Source organism: Macrobrachium nipponense, chromosome 13 (assembly GCF_015104395.2).
Source record: "Macrobrachium nipponense isolate FS-2020 chromosome 13, ASM1510439v2, whole genome shotgun sequence".
NCBI classification, from domain to species: Eukaryota; Metazoa; Arthropoda; class Malacostraca; order Decapoda; family Palaemonidae; genus Macrobrachium; species Macrobrachium nipponense.
The window spans coordinates 58,485,449-58,493,415 of NC_087206.1; the positions used below are offsets into that span (position 1 = coordinate 58,485,449).

A 7,967-nucleotide genomic window follows, 5' to 3' on the forward strand; every position below is an offset into this window, starting at 1 on the left:
ATCCACTGCCGTATTTATTACTGTCCATTAGAAATAAATAGAGTCCTTTTGCCTTAGATACTGAAATCAGCTTTTTAGCTTTCTGTAAAAGAAAACTATTGAGACGCTATTTGTCTGTCAGTCTGCACTTTTTCTGTCCGCAGCCAGATCTTCAAAAAACTACTGAGGTTAGAGGGCTAACAATTAGCATATTGATCATCGACCTTCCAGTCATCAAACATACCAAATTACAGCCCTCTAACCTCATTAGTTTTTTTATTTCTCTAAAGTAAAAGTCAGCCATGATCATGCGTCTGGCACCGAAATAGGTGCCAACAACAATGACCACCAAAAGGCCGATGCTAAAAGTTTCATGGGCAGCGGCTGAGTGTTTCATCGGTGCATTTTTTCTTGTTTATTCTTTGGCAGTAAAATTACCATCCCATCTACCGACTCTTATGTTGCATGAAACGAAATTCAAATCCTTGATAACAAATACTTCCCCATCTGGAAATTATTTCAGTGACCTTAAATGCATGAATGGATCTAAATGAAATGCCTATAACAAAGAGTGAATATAACTAAGGCCTATTTTCACCAATGCACCACTCCCAAGGTTAACCCTTAAAGTATATAATCAACAGGAAGCAATCATGAGAATTTTTCCGTAATTCTAAATAACCTACCATCATTCTTCAGCAATGTCTAATCTATTTAATACTGCCCGTTCAATAATGCGATAATATTCAAAATATATCGTGTCCATTCAATATTACTCTAACATTACTTTTTTGTACATTATGTAACGGTCAGACATATTGTAATGGCTGATATATGTCATTCAGTAATGTCAAGCATCTTTGTTATATATATGCATTTATGTGTAATATATTATATATATATATATATATATATATATATATATAGATAATATATACAAATGTAGTGAGTGTGTGTGCATAATGTAAATATGTACACACACACCATTCACACACACACGCACCACACACACACACACACACACACACACATATATATTATATATATATATATATATATATATATATATATATATATATATATGTGTGTGTGTGTGTGTGTGTGTGTGTGTGTGTGTGTGTGGTGCGTGTGTGTGTGTGATGGTGTGTGTGTGTACATATTTACATTATGCATACACATAAAATAATGAAAATAATGAAATAAGACTGCGATAATAGTTTATGAGAGAGAGAGAGAGAGAGAGAGAGAGAGAGAGAGAGAGAGAGAATGATTATTTTCTTTTTGTTTGACTTCTCATTGTGAAATATGTAGCTGCGTTCCTGACATGAGAATATAATTGCTCAAGATAATTTGAGGTGTGTAAATAACTGCTTTGATAATTACTTGAGTATGTTTAGGAATGCTTTCTTATAACGACGTTAATGAGAAGGGAGCAGCCAGATACGAAAGGGAACAAAATGTTTGAAAGGTAAAATTGTTCACGTAAACATAAATTTAACGTAATTTGGAACGATTATTCTTTATTTAATTATGATCAATTTTCTCTAATTTGCCATCGTCTCCCGTTGCAGCCCATTCTGGTAATTTGGTCTTGCTTTCGATGAGTTAGTATTGATACCAGTTAAAAGACATACATTCGTGAGACGTGAAGTTGTTTTTGTTTATTGCGTAACGAGACAAAAATACGAGCAATCCACTTTAATAACTGCGGTGGGTTTACTTTCTCTTCGTAAGTGTTTTGGGAATGCGTCATAGTATTTTCTCGGTAATCACTTATTCCTGTAACTTCTTTTATCCTGTTTCACTGCTGTTAGTATGTGTACAGTAATATCATCAGCACTAGAAATGAATACCATAATACCATAAGTCAGTTTCCGTGTATATCGGTATCAAATATCGGCTACCCATATCTTCCACGTAACGTCTTTTCCTTTGTGTCGGGTTGCTTTTTGGCAAAGTAATGGAGAAAGGCTAATAACTAAATAAAGAATAATCGTTCCAGTTTCGTTAAATTTATGTTTACGTGAACAATTTTACCTTTCAAACATTTTGTTCCCTTTCGTATCTGGCTGCTCCCTTCTCATTAACGTTGTTATAAGAAAGTATTCCTAAACATACTCAAGTAATTATCAAAGCAGTTATTTACATACCTCAAATTATCTTGAGCAATTATATTCTCATGTCAGGAACGCAGCTTTATATGATAAGTCAAACAAAAAGAAAATAATCATTCTCTCTCTCTCTCTCTCTCTCTCTCTCTCTCTCTCTCTCTCTCTCTCATAAACTACCATTTCCGTTATCTCTCTCAGTCTTTTTTCATTATTTCATATATTCATACCTTTCAAAATCATTTTCTCTTTCTTCCACATGCATAACTATCAATTCACAAACTACTATTTCCCTTCCCCCTCAGCATCATTTTTTTTTATCCATCTTTGAATCGTTTCCTCTCTCTCTCTCTCTCTCATACATAAACACATAAGCACTTACATCCAAACTGCAATTTACATTCTTTTTTTCTCATAAATATTTTCGTTCCTCTTCTCTCTCTCTCTCTCTCTCTCTCTCTCTCACACACACACACAAACACAAATTACCATTTCATTTTTTTTATATCTCACCCTTATTTCCTTTCTTCTTTTCATCCCTCTCCGAATGGTTTCCCAAATAAGGATAATTTCCCGGGATCCCGGAATCCCGGGATTTTGGACCAAAATGTGCCTCTTATATCTCACGGGATTTGAGTTGATATCCCGGGATTTTTACTGGTATTATATATTTCCGATACACAGCTATTAATAACAAGGCGTGGTGTAAATTATTTGGATAGGAGAGAGAGAGAGAGAGAGAGAGAGAGAGAGAGAGATAGAGAGAGATTCGCTGGCTCGCTGCACTTGGCTTACGTGTTTCGTCTAAGTCGTGTGTTCTGTGTTATCACTTGTTCTGCAAGGGTTTCTGTGCTATTACTCTGTAAGTTTTTACTCTCCTGAATATTTTTCTTACAAAATTACTAGCGTATTTTCGACGCTTCTTCCAAAAATGGTAACATTCAAATTTATCCCCGTTGAATACTGCCTTGTTTTTTGGGCCCAAGGGTAGATAAAATGGATGAGCTCGTTTTGGAATGATTGCTGATAATTCGCGAATTATCAGCAAATAATGAAGTTAATGAAATTCGCGAATTATTAGCAAATAATGAAGTTAACGAACGGTCAATAGTCAATATCTCTAATCATAAGTGTGTGTGTGTGTGTGTGAGAGAGAGAGAGAGAGAGAGAGAGAGAGAGAGATTATCCAATGATTTCTTTGACACTTCTTATGAAGCGAAGAATCACCTCAGAGAGAGCCCTCTCTGTATATTTGATGTTCATGCATCAGTTATGCTGACGATATATGAGAGAGAGAGAGAGAGAGAGAGAGAGAGAGAGAGAGAGAGAGAGATAGAGAGAGAGAGAGAGGAGAGAGAGAGAAGGGAGAGGCGGGGGGGGGGGGGGGGATAAACCAAAAAGGATAACAACAGTGTTCCCATATCGTGCTCTAAAATTCCCATATCTTGCTCTAAAATTGTTAAATTAACAAAAAAAATCTACTAAGCATTAAAGTCGATCTGCCAAAATTATGCCAGATTGCAAAAATTTTGTGAAATGTGACTATGAAATCAAATTGTCGATACAACATACCACAAGGTTAACAATACATATTTTATTTATTTTGCAGGAAATTATCTATGATCTTACAGAAGTACAATCATTATGACTGAATCATCCAGGCATGTCGAATCATATGCATGGCAATATTTTGATAAAGTAACAACTGAAGAATCAGCAAAGTGTAAAAAATGTAACACACCGATAAAGTGCAGAGGATGGTCCACCAGTAGCATGATCCGCCACTTAAAAAACAAACATTCCATTGAGAAACCAGCAGACCTTAAGCGTACTGGAGACACAGAATGCACAGAAGTGAGAGATGTGAAAAGAAGACCTAACCAGTTGCAGATGACTGACTTTGTGAAAAAGGAGACAATGAATGAAATCATTGCAATGCTGGCAGCAGTGGATGAATTCTCAAATAGATGCCATCACAAAAAGTGAATTCATCAGAAAATCGATGCTTGAAAAAGGATATAAAATGCCTCAAAATCCATCTCTCGTTATGGATCTCGTGTACAATCAGTACAATTTTATAAAAGAGAAAGTTTTATTTGATATTAACAAAAGGAAAAAGGCTGGAGTTAGGTTTGGAGTATCTCTGGATGAATATACATCACTTAAAAACAAGCGTTACTTGAACATTAACTTGCACACTAATGAGACCTTTTGGAATTTAGGAATCGTGAGAATTGTGGGTTCACTTCCAGCAGAAACTGCAGTTGATTTCTGTTGCAAAAGCCATGATCGACTGTGATGTTGAAATGGACATTGCAAACAGTGAATTTGTGGTAATAAATGACTTGGTTAAAGCACTCCAGCCAGTGAAAATAGGGGCAGAAAGGCTGGGAAACAGAAGTACAACTTTGCTTAGTTCAGAGGGTATATTTTCATTCAAATTAAAAGAACTGGATGAGCAGACTTCTCCATTATCAGTTAAGCTGAAAAGTTCCTTATTCAAAAACATAAATGAAAGGAGGAATAAAGTTCTTGTTGGTCTTATGAAATACCTTCATAGTGGAAAGTATTATGATAATTGTGAAGGAGTGCTACCAGCATTGCAAGCAAAGTCCACTCTTGTAGATGCAGCTAAAAAGATGTTTACAAGACTGTTTGCAATACCCAACGAAGAGGACTCAGGTTTTGAGCCACAACTATCAGAATCTGATGAGAATGTGGATATATATATTGAAGAAGAAAGGACACTTGCACATAAACTCCAGGCAGCAATAGAACAGGTTCACAGCATAAGCAAAAAGGAGTATGATTGCAAACATATAGGAAAGGAATTTAATGTTTGAGGTAACAGGAGAGAGAACACAAAATTTAGAAAAAATATTCCGGGCCCTCAAAAATGTACCACCAACATCAGTTGAAGCTGAAAGGGCTTTTTCAGCTGCTGGACTCTTTATTAAAGAACTAAGAACCAGGTTAAGTGATCGCAGTATTGATTGTTTGTGTTTTTTGAAGAGCTACTGTATCAATAACTCATAGATAATGTTATGTAACTCGAAAAAATTTCTAGTTTATTTTATGCAACTCCAAAAAATTCTAGTTTATTTTATGTAGCTAAAATAAATTCTAGTTTATTTTATTTTTCCAAAAGTTAAAAGCTACTGAAATCAGCGTTAATGTACTAAGTTTTAATGGAGCAAGGGTTATTATCCTATTACAGTAGCTTCTAATTCTAAACTACATTGATTTAGTTTAAATATAATGGTTACCAATAATATCAATAAAACTAATAGAACTTAATTCTCTGATTAATTAAATAAGATTAAATAGAATTGTGCTTCATCAACTACGCGTATCATTCGACAGCCTGGTTTACTGCTGTTACACTATTTTTACACTTACTTTGAGAGTATGATACTCTGTAGCTCTGTGAGATATTAAAGCATTAATAGAGCTTAGTATAAAACCTTTTAATAACACCTGATGTGGGATATCCCGGGAAATAGCCTGATTTTTCCCGAAATCCCGGGATACAGAAAAGTTCCTAAAACAGGAAACCCTATCCCCAAACAACCCTCTCCCCTGCTCTCTCTCTCTCTCTCTCTCTCTCTCTCTCTCTCTCTCACACACACACACACACACACACTTTGATACCCTCAACCTATTAAGACAAATTTCTAGAAATGACTGTGTCAATTTTGCCTCAATTTAGAGAAGTTACGACTTTGTTCCCCGAAAGTCAGCTGAATAATTAATCCATAATCATAAAGAGAACTAAAGCGTTAACTTAGACAGTGAACACACTCAAAATCCGGCTGTCATCATTAGGTACTACATAAGTGAAAAGCAAATGCATTTTTTAGGAAAAATATAAATATAAAAGTATTACTTTTACTAACGTGCATTGCAATGATAAACAAGTAAAAAATGCGTCGAAGTTTCCTCGACGTAATCGAGTTTTCTGTACAGCGTATAATGCTGTATGAAACTCTCAGCCGCTGTCCGGTGGTGACCTGTGTCGTTAGAATCTATAGCAGTGCCAGACGCACGATCCTGGCTATCTTTAACCTTAAATAAAAAAAAAAACTATTGAGGCTAGAGGGTCTGCAATTCAGCATGTTTGATGATTGTTAGGTGGATGATCAACATACTCATTTCCAGCCCTCTAGCATCAATCAGTAGCTTTTAAGATCCGAGGGCTGACAGAAAGAGTGCGAACGGACAGACAAATATCCATCTCAATATTTCTTCTACAGAAAACTAAAACGGTACCCACCGTTTCTCTGGGATTGACTCTATCGACTCTTTCAGCACAGTTACAGACAACTCTGAAGAAAATGACAAGTTTTTGAACATAATAAGTAAAGACAATGATTTTGAAGTGCTTCCATCAACTGTCTATAGACCATCATGCACAAAAAAAGCCAAGTAGTATGGTATCGAACGACAAAAATAGTTTATATTCGCGTGGAGTACTGATAGATAAGGAAAATTATTATGCTTTGTAATCGACTTTTCCGACATGCATCCAATGAAGCGTCCTGACTATAAATGACTTGCTTCATTCTGCCGACAGAAAAAGCAAATCGTCACAATAAATCCGATTTAAAACAAGGTTCTTAAAATACGATGAGAAGAAGAGGAAGAATAAACTTCTTCTACCCCTGTGATTTTAAGTGAAAAGACTCATAATGGAATCTTACTAGATAAACAAAATATAAATATGGCCTCGTTTTAAGTAGAGTGCTAAAAGTTTCACCTGAAAATTTAAAAAGAAAAATAAGAACACGATGACCAGAGAAGCAACCTCTTGTCAAAAATCACAGTAGTAAACTAAACCCCTACCTGTCGGCAACTTCGAATATCGTCCACGAGGAAAATAGCGTCCAAAGCACGCGTGCCTCAGGTAAATTAGCGCCTAGACCTCAGTACTGGGACGTCCCGCAACACGTCTGTCCGCCGTCGCATTCACACCTGAACTGTCCTGGAAATGCGGCGTGCATGGAACTCCACATACTCGGAGGAACGCGGGACACAGTCCTCAGTCCCAATTGGCTGAGCAGAAGGTAGACGGCCAATCATACTGGCCAAATGCAAGCTCAAATATTTCATTGGTGAGCAACGGCGTTCTCGGTAATTGGTTACTGGAATTCACGCACATCTACAATTACATTCCAGACAGTCACTAAAGACAAATGGGTAGCCATCTTTTATGTAGCACTCAATATTCCTTTCATGGTAACGTTTCTTTTCATTTCCGTATCTTTTATATTAATTACAATCTGTGGTAGGGCAAAAAAAAGGGGGGCTTCCCAAAATATACATACGGAATATATATAATTATATACCTTAACAACCAAGAGCTCATTCATTCTTCAAGTCCACAGGGATGGAGTGGGTCTGTATATATACACACACACACACACACACACACACACACACACATATATATATATATATATATATATATATATATATATATATATATATATATGTGTGTGTGTGTGTGTGTGTGTGTGTGTGTTTGTGTCTGTGTGTGTATATATGCATATATATACATACTATATACATACATATATATATATATATATATATATATATATAATACATATATATATATATATATATATATATATATATATATATATATATATATCAAGAGAACCTCTAAAGGATATCATTATTTCTAAATTTTGAACGATTTTGCATCAGTATTCCTCTCTTCCTTATAGATTTATGTCATCCTCTAATGCATATTTGTCCTCGTTACTTCTGTCTTTCCAACAGTCACCTTCAGTCCCTTTTCTCTAGATATATAATGAATTTATTAACCAAGCTAAACCTTTTGGTGTTTTGGTAATTATAACAGAATCGGTTATCAAC

At 35.6% G+C, this 7,967-nt stretch overlaps 1 protein-coding gene across 1 annotated transcript in view; it reads right to left on the reverse strand.

The window, feature by feature from the left end:
- LOC135225803 (MAM and LDL-receptor class A domain-containing protein 1-like) overlaps positions 1-7,047 on the reverse strand; it is a 104,762-nt gene extending 97,715 nt beyond the window's left edge. Inside the window, 1 exon segment of the mRNA XM_064265299.1 lies at positions 6,930-7,047. The gene's annotated coding sequence lies outside the window, so the exon portion shown is untranslated.
- Positions 7,048-7,967: the final 920 nt, after the last annotated feature.